Source organism: Esox lucius, chromosome 13, assembly GCF_011004845.1.
Source record: "Esox lucius isolate fEsoLuc1 chromosome 13, fEsoLuc1.pri, whole genome shotgun sequence".
Classification (NCBI taxonomy): Eukaryota; Metazoa; Chordata; class Actinopteri; order Esociformes; family Esocidae; genus Esox; species Esox lucius.
The window spans coordinates 1,427,470-1,451,817 of NC_047581.1; the positions used below are offsets into that span (position 1 = coordinate 1,427,470).

Below are 24,348 nucleotides of genomic sequence, written 5' to 3' on the forward strand. Positions count from 1 at the left end.
TTTAACTGGTCAGTCATCCAGCCAGCCAGTCAGCAGTAAAGTTGGGGGCTGCTTTGTCAGCTTTGTTTTTTAAAACAATCTAATCACCTGCTCAGAGTACTTCAACAGGCTGACCAGCTGGCTGGCTGCTTGTGACCTCTGTAGCACAGGAAACATGTTGGCAGGATATCCACATATCAATCTGTGCATACTTTCTCCATCAACCTGAAACTGTCACCAACTGGGGAAATCGGCCCCAGCAGAGGGCAAGTAATTTAATAGAGGTTTGGTTACAGTGAGTGGAAAAATGATTTGATCCCCTGCTGTTCTATATTGTGAAGCTTTGCCCATAGGGGCTTCGCTCCTATTGGTTTACCCTCTCTGCCAATCGGCAGTCACTGAAAATGTAAATATGCAAATAGCACTGCTCTAGGCCATCTGCCCCATGGCTATAAAAGCAGTGCTCACACCCCAATCTGCTTCCCTTCTTTCTTCACGAGAAAGTTTATTTATGCGATCTGGTGATTTTCTACAAAAGTCAAGGATGACTTCACCTTCTTCCGCCGCTGTAGCGGCTTCTTCGATGACGATACCCCGGCCGCTGGCTTCACTGTCAGCCTGCCGTTGCGACGAGCTGGACCCGGCCTTGGACACGCACTCTGTGTTGTGCGTGTTTGGGGCCGCAGCACGCTCGTGAGGGTGCTTCAGAGGAGCCCGTATGCACCGCCTGCGCCGTCCTCCCCTTGCCGGTGAGGATGGAACGGCTGGCATATTTCACTGAGGAGGTCCCACTCGCTGACGTCCTCTCTCTCCTTTCAGGAGTCGGGGGCGCCGGCTGAGAAGACCGGCCCGGTGACGGCTCTGCCCACCTCTGGAACTGCTCCCTCCCACTCGGCTGAGCGGCGTTCTAGCTCTTCCTCTTCCTATTCGGAGGAGGTCACCACCGGTGTCGACCCCCCGGCATTGAAAGAGGACTTTTTCGCTGCCATCTCTGCCGCTGCACGGCGCCTGCACATCCCCATGTCGGTGCCTGCGCCAGAAGAGGGGGATGACCTGTTTGAGGCTGCCCGATAGACGCGGGCCCGACGCACAGTGCCATCGATGGCGCCAAAGGTCCCCTCTCTGCGTAAGTATGCAGAGGAGGCGTGGAGTGCACCTTTTACGACCAGGGGGACCGTGAAATCTCACCTCGCCTTCAGTGCCGTGGAGGGGAGGTTGGAGACGCTGAGTAGGGGCATTCCGCCTCTGGAAACCTCTCTGGCGTCCTCTCTAGTGTCCCTCGGACGCTTCCCCACCCTGTGTGCGTTTGGTGGGGTGCTCCTCTTCTTGTGTAAATAAAGCTGTGTGTTCACCTTATTTACCTTTGAGTGAGCCATCATTGCAGACGGCCGCTGTAGGCCTGGGTATGGTTAGCGAGCGGGCTTCCCGCCCTCAGTCTCTGCCTGAAGTCGGGGATGTCCGGCTCCATAAGTCTGTGACCTCCCTCCCGGTTGACCATGAAGGGGTGGGCCGGGATGGGGGTCCGGGCAGTTTTCCATTGGACAGGGCAGACTTCTCTCGGGGGTCGTGGAGACCGTCACATGACGTCTCCTGTGAAGGTCATGGCCCTACAGGGGGAGATTGCGGACCTTCTGGACAAGGGGGCGGTGTCCCTAGTCCCGTTGGGGCAGAGGGAGAAGGGGCTCTACTCCCCTTACTTCCTGGTCCCCAAAAAGACGGGGGGCATGCGACCGATTCTGGACCTGCGCATTCTGAACAAGTGCGTGTCTAAGGGACCGTTTTGCATGCTCACGACAAAACATCTCCTGGAGTGCGTGCACCCCGGGGATTTTTGAGTCAGCATCGATCTGAAGGATGCTTACTTTCATGTTCCTGTTCTGCAGCGCCACAGGAAGTTCCTGCGGTTCGCCTTTCAGGGCCAAGCATACAAGTACACGAGGATTCCGTTCGGGTACGCGTTGGCTCCCCGCACTTTCACCAGGTGGCTGCATTGGGACCGTTGAGAGGTCAGGGGATCAGGGTTCTGGCCTACCTAACGACTTGTTGGTTCTGGCTGGTGACTCAACTCACTCGCCTGGGCTTTGCAGTAAACTGGAAGAAGAGTGCTCCTCAGCCCAACCGACTGGTAGTGTTTCTGAGCCTCCAGTTATTTACAGTCTCTATGAGGGCTCGGGTGTCCGAGGCGCGGAGAGAAGCCACTCTGCGGGCCTTGGCACATGTCCAGCCTTCACGCATGGTGTCGGTGTACGCCATCATGTCTCTCCTGGGTTTGACCACGCGGTGGTCCCGCTGGGTTTGCTACACATGAGAGGCCTTCAAACGCTGGTTTGCACGCCTCCGTTTGGACCCGGTGCGTCACCGCCATCGTTTGGTCAGGGTCCCAGACTCTCTGGGGCGGGACCTGGCATTTTGGAGGGACCTGTGCACTCTGCTACGAGGGGTTCCCATGGGCAGGGTGTCGGTTCAGGTCCCGGTTTTTACGGACGCATCCCTGACCGGGATCCCTGACACATCAACTGGCTGGAGTTGGACACGATCCGGCGCGTGTTGCTGCACTTCGCACTGGCCCTGCGGGGCAGGGACGTGCTAGTGTGGTCGGACAACCGCACGGTGGTCGCTTACGTGAACAGGCAGTGCAGGGTCAGATCTCTACCCCTCCACCTGTTGGCGGTGCAGATTTGGGAATGGGCTCACGTGCACCTCAGGTCTTTGAGGGCTCTTCACATTCCCGGAGAACTCAATGTGGGCGCAGACCTGTTGTCCTGGGGGGGTCCCCGAGACGACGAGTGGCGTCTTCACCCCGACATTGTGGTCGAGCTCTGGAGGCACTTCGGGAGGGCGCAGGTGGATTTGGAGGAAGCGGGAGGACGCGCATTGCCCCCTGTGGTACTCTTTGAGCGCAGGACAGGCCCCCGTTGGGCATGAACGCGTTGGCTCATCGGCCGTGGCCGAGAGTACTGTTGTACGCGTTTCCCCCTCTGCAATGCATTCTCCCCGTCATGTCTCGGGTGCGGTCGGAGGGGTTATAGCTCATTCTGATCGCCCCCTTTCGCCCGGGTGCCCTGTGGTTTGCGGAGGCGGCCCAGATGGCGGTGGGGACGCCGTGGCCAATCCCTTACCGCCACGGGGCGTTGTCGCAGGCGAACGGATCGATCGGGGCGTTCCCTGTGCTGGGTCAGCCGCAGCCGGGGTCTGACGGCGGACGTGGTCGCGACCATTCAGGACCTAGTGACCGGATACCGTTGAGAATGTTGTCCCTTAAGACGGCGCTTTTGTTGGCTCTGACCTCTGCTAAGAGGGTCAGTGACCTTTGTGCGCTGTCGACGCAGCCTGGTTGTCTTAATGGTGATGGCAGCAGGGCTGTGTTGCTTCCTAACCCGGCTTTTCTGCCCAAGGTGATCAAAGTGTCTTTTCGCTCCATGAGGATGGTGTTGTGGGCATTCTCTCCCCCCTCCCCATATGGTTGTCCGCACGTTGGCACAGTATGTGAAGTGCGCGCCCCAACTCTTTGTATGTCACGGTGGCCCCAAGGTGGGCCAGCCGCTGTCAAAGCAGCATCTGTCTCATTGGTTGTGTGAGGCCATTGATCTGGCCTACAAGTCACATGGTGTCCCTACGCCTGGTGGGTTTGGGGCCCACTCCATGCACGGAGTGGCGGCCTCTGCCGCGCTGTTTAGGGGCGTGGGGATGGAGGACATTTGCGCTGCCGCGTCCTGGGGGACGCCGTCGCCATTTGTCCTGTTTTTTGTGTGCTTGTGGGTCCGTTGGTGCGCCAAGTCCGGGTCTCGGCGTATTCTCTGGGCTGGCCTCGGACGCTCCGATTCAGTCGAGACTGATTCAGGAGGTACCGGTTGGGTTGGTGTTGTGTGTGCATTCGTTTGGGGGCTGTGATCCGTGTGCAACCGTGTGACCACTGCTTTTATAGCCATGGGGCAGTGCTATAAAATGGCCTAAAGCAGTGCTATTTGCATATTAAAATTTTCAGCCAATTGGCAGAGAGGGTAAACCAATAGGAGCAAAGCCCCTATGGGCGACACTCCACTCATAGAACTGGGGTTACGAAAGTAACCATCGATTTTGTACGTTTGCCCACTGACAAAGAAATTATCAGTCTATAATTTTAATGGTAGGTTTATTTGAACAGTGAGAGACAGAACAACAACAAAAAAATCCAGATAAACGCATGTCAAAAATGTTATAAAGTGATTTGAAATAAGTATTTGATCCCCTCTCAATTAGAAAGATTTCTGGCTCCCAGGTGTCTTTTATACAGGTAACGAGCTGAGATTCGGAGCACACTCTTAAAGGGAGTCAGAAAGAGAAGCAATCAATCAATCAGATTCCAAACTCTCCACTATGGCCAGGACCAAAGAGCTGTTCAAGGATGTCAGGGACAATATTGTAGACCTACACAAGGCTGGAATGGGCTACAAGACCATTGCTAAGCAGCTCGGTGAGTAGGTGACAACAGTTGGTGCAATTATTCACAAATGAAAGAAACACAAAAGAACTCAATCTCCCTCTGTCTGGGGCTCCATGCAAGATCTCACCTTGTGGAGTTGCACTGATCATGAGAACAGTGAGAAAATTCTGCTTAACCCATGCATGTTCTAGCTTGTTCTGTTTTTTGCGCTGGTAGGGGAGGGGGTCTCTATTAGTGAATTCATCATAACAGTACTGTAGAATGATATGCCATATTGAAATAAAGACATTCAAATACAAATGTATGCTAAGTGTCACTAATTAAACATGAAAACAAAAATTACACACTGACTAGTATAAATTCAGCTGATAGGCAGCCTATTACATGTCCTGCAGCTCATAAACACATGCATGTTTATCATTTAATGGTGCACAATAACGTGTCTGATGCACAGCACTAACTATACTGGGTGGTCGAGCTATGGCCATGAAGTTGGCTTTGTTTCATTGTACTTGGCGAACATCAAGAGGAAACTGTATGAATTGTTTGGACAATGTGTCTGGAGAGGGCATTTATTGTTTGATGCAATATTCTACTGACATGTTACTGAGATATATGTAGTTCGTCGGCACTGCATAGCTGCATTTTCTCTGTGGCCAACTAGCGTAGAGTTGTGACAACCTTGACCTCCAGCGTTAATAATGCTTGTTAGTGAACTGACTGCATCTCTGACTAACTCTACTATGATCATAATACCCTAGTGATTAAGGCGATACCTTTTTAAAAGCTTAGGATCGTTAAATGTTTTCCCTAACTCCACTGACTCAGAGTCACTTCCAATCTATGGCCCGAGCTCCCATCTGGTATATCCTCCTCAAAACGGAGTGAATCCTAATGTCATGCATTAATGCTAGTCCCTTTTTAGCCCAGTCACCCACTGTTCCTAAAGAGTTTATTAGTCAATTTGTTGCCTGTAAAGATACCAGACGGAGGCAGGTTCCAGTTGCGGTGTGCGTCATTCTTATTAATAGCAGGAGTAGGCAGAAGAGTAGTCATTGGTACAGGCTTAGGTCAAACACAGCATGGCACAGGCAGGCAGAAAGTCAAAACACGGATATGGAGTTAGATGTGTCTAAATATTAGTAAATATATCTAGAAAATCTATGTGAATATTCATCACAACTCACAAACAAAATAGTATATCCGGACTGGAGCCTGGTAGATTGGAGTCTATAGGTAGCCACGAGAACATTTTTCCTGAAATGTGAGTATAACGTTTATTTGTATAACAATATTTGACTGCATCACCAATGGGGTAATACAACGGCGAGCGTGTTTTTAGGCAACTAACTTAAGCACAGTTAGTTATGTGAGCCTACATATGGTTGGCTAGCTAGCCAGCTAGTAGGCTGCTGTAGCTTAACTAAAGTAATGAAGGTATCAAACCTAGGGTTGCTACCTGTGCTGTATACTACAGGATCATCCTGTATTGAAAAATAACTGTCCCACTGTCCCTTACAGAATCAATACGGGACACGATTTATCCCATATTTTCGTGCACATGCTACTTTAAGTTTTCACAAGCTTGGATTGACACGAGAAATAACAAAACCAAAAGAGTTCCATGAAACATAGCAGAGAAGTATTAAATCAGAACTAGATTTGAACTTTACAAGTAAAGTTACTGAGGTTTGCTTTAATGCTTTCACAGTAATTCTTTGGTGGTTCATTGATACAGCAAACTTTAAACAATCATAGGATTATAAAGTATGAAAAGTCTTTGAATGCTGATATCCATGTTTGTGTAAAAGTGGCAAAAAAATCAGGTCAGAGATTTTTGTAATATTTTCAGATTTAAAACCCTGAGAAGTAGAGGAATATACAGTTCTTGCATACCAAGGCAAATATTTAGACATTTTGGCATTGATTTTGAAAATATGACAGATCATGCAAAAAAATAAAAATTAAGGATAGTGATCATATGAAGCCATTTATTATCACATAGTTGTTTGGCTCCTTTTTAAATCATAATGATAACAGAAATCACCCAAATGGCCCTGATCAAAAGTTTACATACCCTTGAATGTTTGGCCTTGTTAGAGACACACACAGGTCAAAATGCCAAATAGAGGTTAAATTGCAATTAATGTCTGTGTATAAATAGTCAATGAGTTTGTTAGCTCTCACGCGTCAGCACTGAGCATGCTAAAAACTGAGCCATGGGGAGCAGAAAATAAGGCAAGTGTAATGTATCGGTGTGGAGCTGGGGAGCGCCATTCATAAATGTGACTAGTTTTAGTTGTAATGTCCGTTCTCAGCCACCGTACCTGCTCTGTGTGGGGTTTTGTCGTTGAAGCTAGAAGCTAAGCAGAAGGCGGGCTGGCTTGGCACGTGGATAGGCAAACAAGGCAGTGAAGTCTACAAAAGGCTATAATGGGCGGACGGTGAGAAAGAAGATCCTATCAAGGTACTGGATAAGTTTGAAAGCTAAATCAAACCGAGGAAGAACAAGAGGATAGCTCATCATCGTCTCAAGCAGAGGAAACAAGGTGCAAGTGAGAGTTTCCACCACTTCCTGAAGGACTTAAAGCTGCTTCTTATGGACTGTGAATACGCTGAACCAGATGACATACTGGTCGACGCCATCATCACCGGGGTAGAAAAGAGTGCAGGAAAGGCTGCTGGACAGAGGTGAGGAACTGACGCTAGCCAAAGCCTTGGAGATTCCACAACAGTATGAGATGTCGCAAAAACAAATGAAAATAGTAAGACATGATACTGAGTGCTCACAAGTTTCTACTGCCAGTGACATTCAGGATAGATACAGGTGCGAAATGCAACATGTTGACGCTGGACAGTTATCAGAGACTCTTCCACAAAGGTGAGCTAAAATGCTCCAAAACAGTGCTATGCACCTACTCCAACTTTAACATGCTAAAAGACTTGTGCTCTCAGTTCTAAAGTACTATGATCCAGCTGAGGCTGTAATGATATTTTGTTATGCAAACAGCAGCGGATTAGGAGTTGCGCTCCTCCAGGAGAACCGCCCTGTCGCCTTTTCCTCCAGGTTGCTGACGGACGCTGAAACTCGCTACGCTCAAATAGAGAAAGAAATGCTATCTATTGTTCATGCATGCACAAAGTTTCATCATTACATATTTGGCAAGCAGGTTACTGTCTTTAATGACCACAAACCACTCAAGGACATCTTCAAAAAAACGCTGCTCTCAACCCCCATGAGCATACAGAGGACGCAATTCAGCCTGCAATGGTACGATTTGGATGTCAAGTACAGGAGGGAAAAGGATATGGAGCTGCCTGACACCCTCTCAAGAGCTCAACTGACCTGCAACACGCCAGAGCTGTGTTTCTATGCTAAACTATGTAGCAGTGAGTGAGGAAAAGTTTAATGAGCTGCAAGAATGCACAGGGAAAGAGCTAAACCGCCTACAGCACATAATCCAGCCGGGATGGCCAGAACGCAGGAGAGAAGTTCCTGTTGCTGTTCAGCCATACTGGGATTCAAGGAGCCAGTTAAGTGTGTGATGGAGTGGTGTACAAAGGATTGCGCATAGTGGTGCCGCCCACCATGAGACACCGCATGCTGGAGCTCATACATCAGTCCCACCTGGGGATGGTGAAAAGCAAGCAGAGAGCACGTGAAGTGTTTTACTGGCCAGGTATGAGTGCAGTAGTAAGTGTGCAGAGTTCCAAAACAGACTGCAGAGACTGCCACTACAACCAACGGTAACTCCAGATCTGGCCTTTGACCAGGTGGTATCTGACATTTTTGAGTGGGAAGGGAAACATTATGAAGTGCTTGTGGACTACTACTCAAAGTTCATTGAAGTAGATGTACTTAACCTTTTCACGCGTGAGTTTCAAATATTCCTCACCGACCCCCCCAGCGTGAGTTTTTTTGCACGTGACTTCAGTACTCTCCAGCATTTGAACTCATGCCAGCATTTGAACAGTCACCTTGCTAGGTAAGGAACACTACATGCATTGCATTGCAAGCTTCTCTCGTTGACTCGAATTCTAAGAGCTGCAAAAGTTGGTTGATTTATAACTGTAGCTAGCTAGAAAACATCAGCTAACCGCTAGCAAACGTCAGCTGCCCGCTAGCTAACAAATCTTGACCAGTAATTCAGTGCAGTGAAAATGAATAAACTATATAAAATGCATACAACGGGGAACGTAACTTCTAGAAAGTTTTTGCAATGGTTTTGATTGGTAGTAGTCGCTAATATAATTCGTTTTTGTGTATTAGTGTTGGCTGTCTGTTGGTACGTAAGTAACACTTCTTGTCCCGATTTGAATGCTTTCTACCTGGTTAATATCATAGTATGGTCTTGAAACAATTACAATCAGGAAATAAAGTTATAAACACTGTTTGAGCTAAATGTGAGTAAATAATAGCGCGGTTTTACCAGCCATTGTTACATTACTTGTAGCTAGGTATGCTAATGGTGCGTTCTAAACATGACTTTCTAATCACACCGGTGTGATCGTACGCGCCAAAGGGTTAAAGACCAGTGCAGTCGCACTGTCATTGAAACACTGAAAAGTCAGTTTTGCAGACATGGCATTCCAGCTGTACTGAGAACAAACAACAGCCCACAGTATGCAGGGGAGGAGTACTGTGAGAGTACACAAAAGCTTTTGTGAGAGCTACGGCATCTCACACCGCACGTCATCAACTCACACTCCTCACTCTAATGGAGAGGCCGAGCGAGCAGTAGAAACGATCAAAAGACTGTGCTACAAAGCTCAAGACAAACAACTAGCACTGCTTGACTATAGAACAACCCCCCTAGAGTCTTTAGGCTTATCCCCTGCTCAATTGCTGATGGGTAGAAGGCCCAGAAACCAACTGCCTACAGCTCAACAGCTGCTTGTCCCAAAGTCATACGACTCATCTGCTGGACTACTCCAAATCATCCCAGAAGTTCTACTATGACCACAGCAGAGCATCTAAACAACGCCAACTGCTAACACCAGGACAAGAGGTCAGAGTGCAACCGTACCCTGGGAAATCAAAGTGGTCCCCAGCAGTTGTTGTTGAAAAACACAGTGCACCGAGATCATACATTGTGGGCTGTGGCGGCAAAGAGCTTCGCCATAACAGTCAGCATCTGCGCAAGAGCACAGCAACAGCAAATCAGTCACATCACTTCTCGAGTGCTTCCAGCCAAGATGTGGTCTCCCCTGGTGAGACTGTTGGAAATATCCTAGACTCTGACCAAGTTCATGCTTCCGGGTCATACACTACCAAACGAGGCAGAGTGGTGAAACCTCCTCAAAGACTGGATTTGTGATTGTCCCTCTTAAAGGAATTAAACATGTTCCGTGACTTTTGTTAAGTAAAGCTACTGTAAGTGTTAAAGCAACAAGTTAAGTTACACACTTCATTCCATCGTTTATGTGCCAATATAACATTTGAATTGGTGGCTTAATTCAGGTTTGTGCTAATGTGAGCCTTCTTATAGAATGCTGTCACATTCTCTATAATTGCAGTATGTCCTTCTCTGAAAAGGGGGAGATGTAATGTATCGGTGTGGTGCTGGGGAGCGCCATTCAGAAATGTGACTAGTTTTAGTTGTACTGTCCGTTCTCAGCCACCGTACCTGCTTTGTGTGGGGTTTTGTCATTGAAGCAGAATAAAGCAACACAGCGTGAAGTGAACAGCGTCTCTGTCACTGAGTCACAGTATATTACATGGTGTCAGAATTCTGTCAAGCACAGACTTTTAAACAAGTGTAGTTATGGCTACTCCGCAGTTTGAACACCTGAGGATTGACTGGGATGCCACTGACTTTTATAAAGAGTTTGACAGATTTCAGAAGTCACGCCACATTCGTCTTTTATAGACCGCTGTCGGGGCTAGAAGCTAAGCAGAAGGCAGGCTGGCTCTGCACATGGATAGGCAAACAAGGCAGTGAAGTCTATAAAACACTATAATTCATGGATTTTTGTTTTTTTACTGTCATATTTGTTAAGACCTCTGTTATCGATGTAGAGGCGGAGACTGACATCTTTCTTTCCCACAAAGAAGAAGCTAGAAGCTGCCAGAAAGGTTGAGGGGTGAATTAAACCCAACTGGAGCTGGCTTTCTCTTTGCTGAAGACAGACAGATATTGGTGGTATTCAGGAGGAATTGGAGTGGGCTGAGCAGCCTCCTCGGTGGAAGTGGCTCAGATGGGCAAGCTGAGACATTGAGAAGAACAGGTGGGTCTCCAGGTAAGTAGTTATTTTTTCCAGGAAATTAGTGGATCATGTAGACAGAGCCAGGGGTGGCCTAGTACCAGGGGCACCCGAGGAGATGCTATTACAAGGAGTTGGATGGTTTCAAAATGAACAGCCCCAATTTGAAGAGTGATGTTGGCTGTTTGATGGGTTACAAACCCTGAGCCCAGAGGCTGTACATCGAGGGAATTAATCCTAAGGGCATTGACTGTAGTTAGTTCGAATCAATAAAATTACCTGCAGCTCCTGAATCCACAAGACCCTCTACAGAGAGCGTGATGCCCTTAATGGACAGAATGGCCGGTAGGCAGCATTGTCTCTGGGTTATATGTAAAAGAAATAGTCATGCCTATCCAAGCAGCGGGTCGAGTGGGTTGATCATCTCGACGAGGAGGTCGATGGGGACAACGACTGAGAAGGTGTTTGGAGTTTCCACAATAAAGGCACAGGGCCTCATGGATGAATCATTGCTTCTCAGTTGTTGTTAGCGGAGCACGGCTGAGCTGCATGGGTTCATGACTGAATGATGCAGGTGGAATGATGGGTCAAGTTTCACACCGGGGCATGGAGCTAACACTCCTTTTGTGATCCCAGATGAGTTTGTCGATGGTGATCAACATGCAAATTAATTGGTTAAAGTCACTTTAATCCCTCTCTACAGTTTCTTTGAAGGTACCCGGTTAAGCAGTAGTGAGCAAAGTAGTTTCACTCCATCCGCTTCCCACAGCCCGGGTGTGAAAGTTGAGTGCAGATTCTGCAGCTGATAGAAAGTCTTCTGTGATTTTGCAGAGCAGATCCCCTACCGGTTAACAAGACAGAGAGTGGTCAAACACCTCTTTGCAGAAGGTGGTGAATTGGGTTCACAAGGTTAATTTGGGGGTTTTAGCTGACCAGAAAAAGGTAACCCAGTCCAGGGTTTTTCAGGTGAGCAGTGAAACTATGAAGTGCACTTTGTCCTTATCTGAGTGGAAATGGTTAGGATGGTGGTCAAAGCAGAGGTTACACTGCATAAGGAAGCCCTTACATTTTTCTGGAGCACCATCACACTTCATGGACATGGAAGGAAGGGAGTGAGAAGGAGCAGCGATGACAGGTGTAAGTGGAGCCGGGGGCCAGCTGGCGCAGAAAAGGGACAAACACGGATGGAACTATGAAAGACAAAACAGCAGACTAGGAATGAGTGATAAACGTGGTTTAGGAAAGGCTAAATACGTCATACACGGACAGACTGATGAATATACACGTTTGCTAAGAAAAAGCAAGGAACTGAAGGCTTTGTAATATTGCGAATCATACAAAGAATACCACACAATCGGAAGCCTGGGAGTGAATGAACTTAATAGTTGGAGAAAACAAAGGAACCAGTAAATGACACAGGTGATCAATATTCAGGTGATTGTGAGGAGGGAAGAGTGCTGTGTTCAGGTGGAGTGGAAGGTTGAGGTCTGGTAGGTGTGGTGGTTCCAGATGAGGGGTGATGTGAACGGGGACGTGAACAGGACAGGGTGCTGCGTTCAGGTAGTGAGTTGGTTTCTGAAGATGGGCGATGTGAATGGGGCACAGACCTTACATTGCTATTCTAGAGAGGGTAGGATATGCCCTTTGCATCAAGTCACATTCTGTTAACCAAACATTTCCCTCCCTGCTTCTAGATAGATGCAGGAACAGGAACTGAAAGTGCAGTATTACATGTGTGTATTAGACATACTCACCCACCATTCATGTCCTCACACTTTGGCATTCTAGTTGTTAATTTGTTGAGGATGAAGGGACCGAAAAATTTCAATCAAATGTTTATTCACATATTCAGTGATTCTGCATTATTTATTATAGATATTTATACCTATTTACTTAATTTCTATCCTAGTAGGTAATCATTGCAATGTTAATGGTTAATATTTGTTTCTGTAAGGTGTGAAATGGTGACAAAAGGTTTGCTTATTATTGCCTAGCTTACTTGCTCCTCAAGATAACACCACTCTGTCATATGAGAAGGCCCCAGAACAGATCGTAATATGTCCCCTAATTAATAAGAGGTCTATATTTCAGGACTAGTTTTGTTATCCTTAGGTCAGTAAACCAACCCCGACACCTTTGGTTAGGGGAAATAACTGAGAATGTTTATCTTTGATACAGATAACTTTTATCTTTGATTCTTGTACTGTAATTGTAATTTGTTACATTAATTCATTGACTATTTGGAATTAATCTAAAACGGGCAAAATTCCAGTTCCTTCAAGGAGATCTGTGGAGATTTCACGCCATGCTTCCTGAAGCACATCCCACATGTTGGATTGGCTTGATGGACACTTACATACCATACATCAAGCTGCTACCACAACAGCTCAACAGGGATGAGATCCAGTGGCTGTGTTGGCCACTCTATCGTTGACAGAATACCAGCTGACTGCTTCTTCCCAAAATAACTGTTGCATAGTTTGGAGCTGTGCTGTGCATTGTTCTATTGCAGGAGGAAATTGGCTCCAATCAAATGCCATCCATAGGGTATGGCAGGGTGTTGCAAAATGGAGTGACAGCCCAGAGTCGCCAATTCACTGTTGACGTTGAGACTGGTGTTTTGCGGATACTATTTAATGAAGCTTCCAGTTGAAGACCTGTGAGGCATTTCTTTCTCAAACTAGACACTAATGTATTTGCCCTTTTGCTCAGTTGTGGACTGGGGCCTGACACTCCTCTTTCTATTTTGGTTAGAGACAGTTTACCGTTCTGTGAAGAAAGTATTTCAAAGTGCTGTACAAGATGTTTTGTTTCTCAGCAATTTCTCACATGGAATAGCTTTCATTTCTCAGAAAAATAATAGACTCATGAGTTTCAGAAGAAATGTATTTGTTTCTGGCAATTTGGGGCCTGTAATTTAACCCACAATTGCTGATTCTTTAGATACTCAACTAGCCTAAAGAAGGCAAGTTTTATTGCTTATTTAATCAGCAGTTTTCAGCTGTGTCAACATAATTGCAAAAGGGTTTTCTAATGATGAAGCCTTTTAAAATGATAAACTGCAAACACAACATGCCATTGGAAAAAAAGGAGTTATGGTTACTGATGATAAGCCTCTGTATGTGTGACGGTGAGGTGACGGACAGCCACGTCATCTCCCGCTTTCCCCGGTTTACTTTTCATACACGAACACATCCCAGACTTGTCTTGTCTCTGATTATCACCCACACCTGGTCCCATGTACGTGGTGAGTGTTCCGGTTTTGGTTTATCCCTTTTGTTTTGTATGTTTTCGGTGCTCTGTGTTATTTTTGATTAAAAACACATCATCGACCCCTACGCCAATTGTGAAAGTATGCCTATGTAGATATAAAAAATCAGGTGTTTCCAGCTATAATAGTCATTTACAACATTATCAATGTATACACTGTATTTCTGATCAATTTGATGCTATTTCTTTCGGAAACAAGGACATTTCTAAGCGACCCCAAACCTTTCAATGGTAGTGTACATAAATATGAAATGGGTGCTTATTGCTGATTGGCTGAAAAAACTGTGCTATATTCAACCAAAAACGCACAATGGGGTGTTTTTGGTAAGAGCTGTTCATACACATGATGCAGTGTCTGGACACAATGCTTAGCCATGGTATATTGGCAAAATATCACAAACCCACGAGACGCCTTATTGCGATTATAAAATTAACAAAGCAGTTAGGGTAGTTAAAATGATTGGATGCCATAGCTGTTGTACACGGTCTCTCATAAACTGGGTCATTTATATTGCTGCTATGTGCTGTATCCATTGCTTCAAAAAAGTACCCTTGTACACTCAGGGACGTTGACAGGAATGACACGGCATGGGATGGAATTTAACGTTTAGGACCCAAACCTTGGGCCAAAAAATACATTAATAGTAATTATACAGTATCTCAGAAAAGTGAGTACACCCCTCACATTTTTGTAAATATTTGTAAATATTTTGTGTGTCCACCATTATTTTCCTGCACTGCCTTAACCCTCTTGGGCATGGAGTTCACCAGAGCTTCACAGGTTGCCAATGGAGTCCTCTTCCACTCGTCAATGATGACATCACGGAGCTGGTTGATGTTAAAGACCTTGCGCTCCTCCACCTTCCGTTTGAGGATACCCCACAGATGCTCAATAGGGTTTAGGTCAGGAGACATGCATGACTAGTCCATCACCTTTACGCCCAGCTTCTTTAGCAAGGCAGTGGTCATATTGGACTTGTGTTTGGGGTCGTTATCATGTTGGAATACTGCCCTGCGGCACAATCTCCAAAGGGAGGGGATCATGCTCTGCTTCAGTACATCACAGTATGTATTGGCATTCATGGTTCTCTCAACGAACTGTAGCTCCTCAGTGCCAGCAACACTCATGCAGCCCCAGACCATGACACTCCCACCACCATGCTTGACTGTTGGCAAAACACACTTGTCTTTGTACTCCTCACCTGGTTGCCACCACACATGCTTGACACCATCTGAACCAAATAAGTTTATCTTGGTCTCATCAGACCACAGGACATGGTTCCAGTAATCCATGTCTTTAGTCTGCTTGTCTTCAGCAAACTGTTTGCAGTCTTTCTTGTGCATCATCTTTAGAAGAGGCTTCCTTCTGGGACGACAGCCATGCAGACCAATTTGATGCAGTGTGCGGCGTATGGTCTGAGCACTGACAGGCTCAGACCAAAACCCCTTCAACCTCTGCAGTAATGCTGGCAGAACTCATATGTCTATTTCCCAAAGGCAACCTCTGGATATGACGCTGAGCAGGTGCACTCAACTTCTTTGGTCAACATTGCAAGGCCTGTTCTGAGTGGAACCTGTCCTGTTAAACCGCTGTATGGTCTTGGCCACCATGCTGCAGCTCAGTTTCAGGGTATTGGCAATCTTCTTATAGCCTAGGCCATCTTTATGTGGAGCAACAATTCTTTTTTCAGATCCTCAGAGTTCTTTGCCATGAGGAGCCATGTTGAACTTCCAGTGACCAGTATGAGGGAGTGTGAGAGCAATAACACAAAATGTAACACACCTGCTCCCCATTCACCCCTGAGACCTTGTAACACTAACTAACTATCACCCTGATTTGACTGTTGGTGTTAGGGTATCATTTTGCGCTTTTCCAAAGCATGGTACTGGCTCAAATCTACTCGCCTCACCTCTACTCGCTTTTGGAGCTTTTCCACCGCATAGTACTTCTTCTTCTTCTGTGGGGTTTAACGGCGGTTGGCATCCAACGTTATTGGTGCATTACCACCACCCACTGTAAAGGAGTGTGGGTCAGCTCCAGGGAGGACCTAAATTCTCCCTGCCAACCCAGTTTCTCTCAGGAACACAAACAGACACCTAACCACAGCACCCGAACACCCCCTCCCCAACACAGATCCTATACTCACCAAGTTCACCCCCTCTGCCCTCAGACCCTGTTGCATCCTCTCCCTTTCCCTCTCATAGAGTCTCCACTGCCTCAGGACGTGATCCTCCGTCTCCACTTCTCCAAAGTAGTCACACAACCCAGTCGGATGCTTCCCTATCATGTGTAGCGTGCCGTGCAATCCACAGTGACCCACCCTCAATCTAGTCAAAATCCTTTCCTCCGTCCTACTCCTAACTGCCCTCCTTCAATCCCCAATCTCACCCTGTATCTGGAACAAGTGCCGTCCTTTCGTGTCCACATTCCACTGGTCCTGCCACATCCTCCTCACCTCATTCCACACCACCACCTTAGCCTCTGCCCTGCTCAAGGGCACCACCACATCCACCACCCCCTCAACAGGGCCTGTTTCGTTATTTTATCGGCTGCTTCATTTCCCGCCACCCCAGCATGCGCCTGAACCCACATGAATGAGACCTGCATCCCATCTCTTCTTACTCTATCCTGCACTTCCAAAACCCTGTTTAAAATGTCCTGTCTCCTAGTGGACTTGAAAAACTGCAAACTAACCAACACCTCACATGAATCAGAGCAAATAACCACCCTAGCCAGCTTCGTGTCCTCCACCCACCTCAATGCAAACTGCACCGCCAAAAGTTCAGCCGTGTAAACCACCAAGTGATCCGTAACCCTTTTAGTGACACTCACACCCGTTCCCCTAACTACAAAAGCTGCCCCTGTCCAACCCGTCCCTGGGTCCTTTGAACCGTCCGTGAACACCCTTACACTCTCCGGGTACCCACCCTCCAGGCGCCTCTTAACCACCTCGGCAAAGCAGAGGCCCAACCGATCCTCTCTCACCATCTCCAATATTCCCAGATCCACCACTGGAGGCAAAAGCACCCAAGGAGGTCTCAATGTCATATCCACTGTCAGACTAAATTTCCTCCCACCGAAACCTACCTCTCTGGCCAGGGCATCCCCCACCCACCCAAAGCTTGTGATCTCCCTCCCACCGTGTTCCCAGCACCCCAACAACACCTCTTTTGTAGGGTGCAAAACCCCATGTCCCTGCAAATTAACCCAGTAATTAATCAACAATTGTCTTCTCCTCAAGTGTAATGGCATCTCCCCCACCTCCACCTGCAGTGCTGATGCCGGTGATGTCTGAAATGCCCCACTACAGACTCGAAGCTCCTGTGCCTGCACTCTATCCAACCTTTTCAGAGTGCTCACTGCTGCTGACCCATACGCTATACACCCATAGTCCACCACCGATCTAATTAATGACACATACATGGTCCTCAACGCAGCTCTACCAGCCCCCCAACTTTTCCCCGTCAGGCAGCGCATCACATTCAAAACCTTCTTAAACCTCACCACCACCCTCTCAATGTGCTCTCCCACGTCATTCTGGCATCAAAGACGACACCCAGAAACCTGAAAACCTCAACCTTCTTCACGGTCCTCCATACTCCTTCCATGCCACCAGTAGCTTCCCCTCTACCCACACCCTGTTGAACAGACCCAACACCTTGCCCAACACCCCATCACTGAGATGGGCCAACATTACATAACACACCTGATCCTTCCCAGGCGCCGTCTTCCCCACCTTATACAAAGCCCTCCTCACCTCAGCCACAGTGAACAGTGCATTCATATCCCCCTCTACATCCACCCTCCTGTCCATCGCCCCCGGATACTCCCTCACCGTTCCTTCCCTCCCCCGTTGTTCATCCCCAGTTAAGTTAGACGAGCTATGTACCCGTACAAACACCTTAGCCAACATTTCTGCCTTTTCTACATCCGACACCGCAACCTCATCCCCATCACCCAGCACTGGATAATCCCATTCCCTCCTCACCCCACTCATCCTCTTGATCATAGCCCATACTTCCCCCACCGGTGTTTCCCGCCCAATAGAATCACAAAATTTCTTCCAACATGACCTCTTGGCCTGCCAAATAGTTCTCCTCAGCAGGGCCTGACTCTGTTTATACCTAATCAACCTTTGGAAATTGTGTGTCCTTTTTAACACCCTAAACACCCTATTACGGTCCTTCACTGCCTTCCCACACTCATCTGTCCACCATGGGACTGCCTTCTTCTTCCTTCTCCTCCCAGAGCTCTTAGGTATAGCCCCCATTGCCGCCCCAACTATTCCTGTCCTCACCCACTCCTCCACCATATCCACCTCCCCGCCCCCGTCACCAGCACCCATCAGCTGATCACTCACCTCCCGGAACCGTTTCCAATCTGCTCTATCAAACATCCACCTCCAAACTCCACTCTCTAACTCCTCCTTTTCCCATCTCCTGCCTACTGTACACCTTATGGGGTAGTGATCGGTCCGTATTGTCAAGGCCCCCAAAACCTCCCACACACAACCTCCTGCCACCCTACTGGAAGCCAACGTCAGATCCAATACCGACTCTTTCCCTGTCTTGACATCAATCCTAGTCCCACTGCCATCGTTAAGGCACACCAGGTTGGCAACTTCCATGAGCCCTTCCACAACTTGCTGGTTGCCATCCGTTCGCAGCCCACCCCACAATGTACTGTGAGCATTAAAATCCCCACACCACACCACCTTTTGCCTGGCTTGCCCCTCCACTGTTTCCAGGTCCCCCTGTGTCAATCTCAAACAGAGATTGTAAAAGTTCACAACCACTATCAACCTCCCTCCTACCCACAGTTCAACCACAATATACTCCATCTCCACACCCGTACCTACCACCCTAAACGGTATTCCCTCTCTGACAAATGTGGCACAACCCCCACTTCCCCCCACTGCCCTGTCTCTCCGAATCCCCACATATCCCTGTATAACAAATTCCAGCCTTGGCCTGAGCCATGTTTCCTGTATACATATCACATCAGGAGCCACTGGACCATCCACTAGAAATTGCCTATCCATTAGCCAACAAGCTTCGAGCATTCCACTGCAGGATGACCACCATAACTATGTACCACTGATACATGGCTCCTGCCTTGGCTGAATGAGGTCCTCCTGTACCTCTTCCCATGTCAGCCCTACCATATCTAGGTGCCTCTCTGCTGCTATAACTATATAAGCCTAATCCTCTCCGTTTTAGATTAAATCTTAGCTCTACTATTTATTGCACCCGCAATAAATATAACCAGTTGTCTTTTACTCACAACCACCAAGTCCCCCCCCTTTTCCACCAACTTATTCTGTTTATCTTTCCCCTGCTCCCTCAGACTCTCTTCATTCCTAACCTCCCTGGGCTTCTCAACCCTCCGCCCCTGAACCCGCCTCAAAGACTCCGCATATGACACTTTACTCTCTTCCCTCACTTGTTGTACCTCTACCGCCTGTTTCATTACCACACACCCACCATACACTACGCTATGTGCACCCCCACAGTTACAGCAGGTTGGCTGGACACTATCCCCACACTTCCCATAATCATGCTCTCCCCCACACCTGGCACACATCTTCCCCTCCCTACAACCAGCAGCCACATGCCCAAATCTCTGGCTGTTGTAACAGCTCAAAGACGTGGCCACATACGGCCTCACAAAATAACTCATATATCCAATGGTAACTTTACTTGGCAGCACACTATCCTCAAAACACAACAGTATAGATGTACTGTCAACCCTAACACCATCCCTTGCTGTTTGCATTCTTTGTACTTTCATAAGCCGGCCTCCCCTCAAATTACCCTCCATTTCTCTACTATCAACACTAAAAGCCACCCCCGTTATCATCCCTTTGACCCATTGCTTAGCTGTCTGAGTCACCACCCGGCTCGACCCTACCTTACGACCTTCTACCTGCTTCACCCCCAAAGCCCTATTTCTCTGCTCCTTATCCTTACACTCTATGACCAAATCCCCACCCTTCACCACTTTAGCCCCCACCACCTCACCCACCTCCTTGTGGATTGTAGCCGTCAGTTTCATTGGACTCATCCCCCCTACACCCCCACCCTCCACAAACGTCAGCACTACCTTGTTCCCTATACCTATCTCATCTACTCCCGGCTCTTCCTCCCCACTACTCTCTCCTCCCCTATTGCCATTACCATTACCCATACTGTCAAATTTCCATCTCTTGTTCCCCTCTCCCTCCATTGCCCTGTCCGGCCTTTTCCCACCCCCTTTCGTACCTCCCCTACCCCGCTCCTTATGCTTACTTGGCTTGCCCTTACCTGTACCGCTATGCTCCATAGCAGCTCCACTCTCCCCTTCATTATCGCCCATCGCTGACCCAGTCACAACACAGTCGTGCCGAACCGCCGTCACCTTGACAAGCTAACTCGTTGTCTGTGCGCGTGTTGTTTTGAAAATCTACCACCACTTCCGGCCTCAATGCGCACTTCCAAAACAATTGTCGTCACCCGCCGCATAGTACCAGCTCGACTCGGCTCTATATGCCTTGCACATAGACTGTAAAAAAAATATGAACGTAGTAACCGTGATGTCACCCATAGGTGTCTGAAGATATTCACATAACTTTAGTTAAGAGTATAGACTGTATGGTTACAAGTTGTTTATTATCACTTGATTATAACATTACTTTTCAGCGACTGGAGTTAGCTGAAGCAATAGCAAAAGGACAAACCGCTAGGAGTGACACGAGTGACAGTGCCAGCACCACACCTGTCGCTCAAGAGGCCACGCCCCATAATTATAGGACTTGATATAACTGAGTTATTAAAGAACTCACCACCCCCACAGTTGTCAAAATGGGGGAAATAAGCGATATACACCAAAACATTTTTTTGAACCAGGCTATAAACATTATGTTTCTGCTGTAAAGTTTGGCATTTTGCCATAGAGATCTATGGAGATTGTTCCCTTTTGCAGCCAGCCTCAAGTGGCTATTTGATGAATTGCAGTTTTTGGTACTTTTTTTGGTACTACCTCGGTTCGTTTTCCACTGCAGATAGTACCCTGTTACCGCCCATAGTGACATCACAGGAAAACTGCTGTGGCGCCACTGCCAACGTGACACACACCTGTACAACAATGGAGGATATCGTACACCTGATACCTGGCGAAAAGTCTGCATTTGCCAACTAACGTAAACCCGGCAGTGAACAGAGAAGTCTATTGAATGAACTCCATCAATTTGCTTTTAAAGTGACAAGCTTTGAATGTAAACTGGCAATTCAAAAGTAAATGAAATCTGGATAACATGGTCACAGAACCTGTTTGAAAAACCGTGAAAAAGTTTTACCCTGTAGAATTATCGCCCTGCAGTATAAGAGATGACATAACTGCAATGAATTATTAATTGCTGGCTATAATACCACACCGACTGACTCAAGAGTAGCCTACTGACACAAGGCAGCATTTATACTGGTAGTAGCGAGGAAGCACACATGAGCAATAACTTTGGTCTTAATACATTGCTAGAACACTTGGTAGGCTGCTTTTGTTCGGCTTGACATTACAACTTTGCCCAGTGCAAAGAAAAATCCTGAGGAGGAAAAAGACGAGGTCCTTTTGTAGGCTACAAATACAGTGCGTCTTTGTGGGTCTCTCATGGGGATAACAAGTTGATTTCAATGCTAGGTACTATACTAACTTTTAGCCAGTGGAAAACAAAAAAAGGTGAGGCGTGTAGGGCAGTGTTGAGCTGGTAGCATGCAGTGTAAAAGCTCACGGTTCACGGATGTCCCCCCCGTTGGCGTCAAAGTATACACAGATCAGCCATAACATTATGACCACCTGCCTAATATCTTGTAGGTCCCCCTTTTGCTACCAAAACAGCCCTGACCTGTCGAGGCATGGATTCCACTAGACCTCTGAAGGTGCGCTGTGGTATCTGGCACCAAGACATTAGCAGCAGATCCTTTCAGTCCTGTAAGTTGCGAAGTGGGGCCTCTATGGATCGGACCTCTTTGTCCAGCACATCCCACAGTTGCTCAATTGGATTGAGATCTGGGGAATTTGGAGGCCAAGTCAAAACCTTGAACTCTTTGTTGTGTTTCTTAAACTATTCCTGAACCATTTTTGCTTTGTGGTTGTGCGCATTATCCTGCTAAAAGAGGACAATGCCATCAGGGAATACCATTGCATTGAAAGGGTGCACATGGTCGGGAACAATGCTCAGGTAGGTGGTACGTGTCAAAGTAACATCCACATGAACGGCAGGACCCAAGGTTTCCCAGCAGAACATTGCCCAAAGCATCACACTGCATCCGCCGGCTTACCTCCTTCCCATAGTGCAACCTGGTGCCATGTGTTCTCCAGGTAAGCAATGTACACGCACCCGGCCAGCCACATGATGTAAAAGAAAACCTGATTCATCAGACCAGGCCACCATCTTTCATTGCTCCGTGGTCCAGTTCTGATGCTCACATGCTCATTGTAGGTACTTTTGGCAGTGGACAGGTGTCAGCATGGGCACCCTGACTGGTCTGCGGCTATGCAGCCCCATACACAACAAACTGCAATGCACTGTGTGTTCTAACACCTTTCTATCAGTACCAGCATTAAACTTTTCAGCAATTTGAGCTACAGAAGCTCATCTGTTGGATCGGACCACACGGGCCAGCCTTCGCTCCCCACGTGCATCAATGAGCCTTGGCCGCTATGTCCCTGTTGGTTTACCGCTTTTCCTTCCTTGGACCACTTTTGATAGGTACTGTTTTGGAGATGATCTGACCCAGTCGTTTAGCCATCACGATTTGGCCCTTGTCAAAGTCGCTCAGATCCTTATACGCTTGCCCATTTTTCCTGCTTCTAACACATCAACTTTGAGGACAGAATGTTCACTTGCTGCCTTATATATCCCACCTACTGACAGGTGCTATGATAACGAGATTATCAATGTTATTCACTTCACCTGTCAGTGGTCATAATATTTTGGCTGATCGTTGTATTTAGTCCACCACTAGCAACACTATTAGACCAAGAACAATTCAGGGTCAATGTCCTTAGCCAATAAATGTGTTTCAACTTTTGAATTGTCCTTTATTGAGAAGGGTATACCAAAGGGTAGACAAAGACCCAGGATAAAAGCACGAGCAGGCCAACTCATTGTACTCACAATTGTATGGTTGATTCAGAAGACAATAATAATAATAATAATAATAATAATAATAATACATTTTATTTATAATGCACTTTATATCAATTAAATGACCTCAAAGTGCTACAATGCACTAGCCTAAAAGCATAGAACAGCGACATTAAAATAACACAATTAAACAAAAAAGACCACCTGACCTGACACAGGTCTCTCTGGATTGGCTAGTGAGTGACTACTGAGGAATCTGTTTGGCTGGATTCTCTCCTTTATTTGCTGAGGCTCACAGATCCATAGAAACCAGAAGAAAGTAGTGAGCACTAAGTTATTTTGCAAATTGAACTAGGACAATTACAATCCTATTCAGTGGCCTGTGGGGAGAACAAGTATTTGATACACTGCCGATTTTGCAGGTTTTCCTACTTACAAAGCATGTAGAGGTCTGTAAATCCAGAAAATCACATTGTATGATTTAAAAAAAAAAGGTTATTTGCACTTTATTTCATGACATAAGTATTTGATCACCTACCAACCAGTAAGAATTCCAGCACTCACAGACCTGATTGTTTTTCTTTAAAGAAGCCCTCCTGTTCTCCACTCATTACCTGTATTAACTGCACCTGTTTGAACTCGTTACCTGTATAAAAGACACCTGTCCACACACTCAATCAAACAGACTCCAACCTCTCATCAATGGCCAAGACCAGAGAGCTGTGTAAGGACATCAGGGATAACATTGTAGACCTGCACAAGGCTGGGATGGGTTACAGCACAATAGGCAAGCAGCTTGGTGAGAAGGCAACAACTGTTGATGCAATTATTAGAAAATTTAAGAAGATGACGGTCAATCTCCCTCGGTCTGGGGCTCCATGCAAGATCTCACCTTGTGGGGCATCAATGATCATGAGGAAGGTGAGGGATCAGCCCAGAACTACACGGCAGAACCTGGTCAATGACCTGAAGAGAGCTGGGACCACAGTCTCAAAGAAAACCATTAGTAACACACTACGCCGTCATGGATTAAAATCCTGCAGCGCACGCAAGGTCCCCCTGCTCAAGCCAGCGCATGTCCAGGCCCGTCTGAAGTTTGCCAATGACCATCTGGATGATCCAGAGGAGGAATGGGAGAAGGTCATGTGGTCTGATAAGACAAAAATTTAGCTTTTTGGTCTAAACTCCACTTGCCGTGTTTGGAGGAAGAAGAAGGATGAGTACAACCCCAAGAACACCATCCCAACCGTGAAGCATAGAGGTGGAAATATCATTCTTTGGGGATGCTTTTCTGCAAAGGGGACAGGACGACTGCATCGTATTGAGGCGAGGATGGATGAGGCCATGTAT

At 47.1% G+C, this 24,348-nt stretch overlaps 1 protein-coding gene across 2 annotated transcripts in view; it reads right to left on the reverse strand.

The window, feature by feature from the left end:
* The window catches only part of pappab (pregnancy-associated plasma protein A, pappalysin 1b), a 222,641-nt gene that overhangs the window by 125,826 nt on the left and 72,467 nt on the right, over nucleotides 1–24,348 (reverse strand). The gene's annotated exons all lie outside the window — the stretch shown is intronic.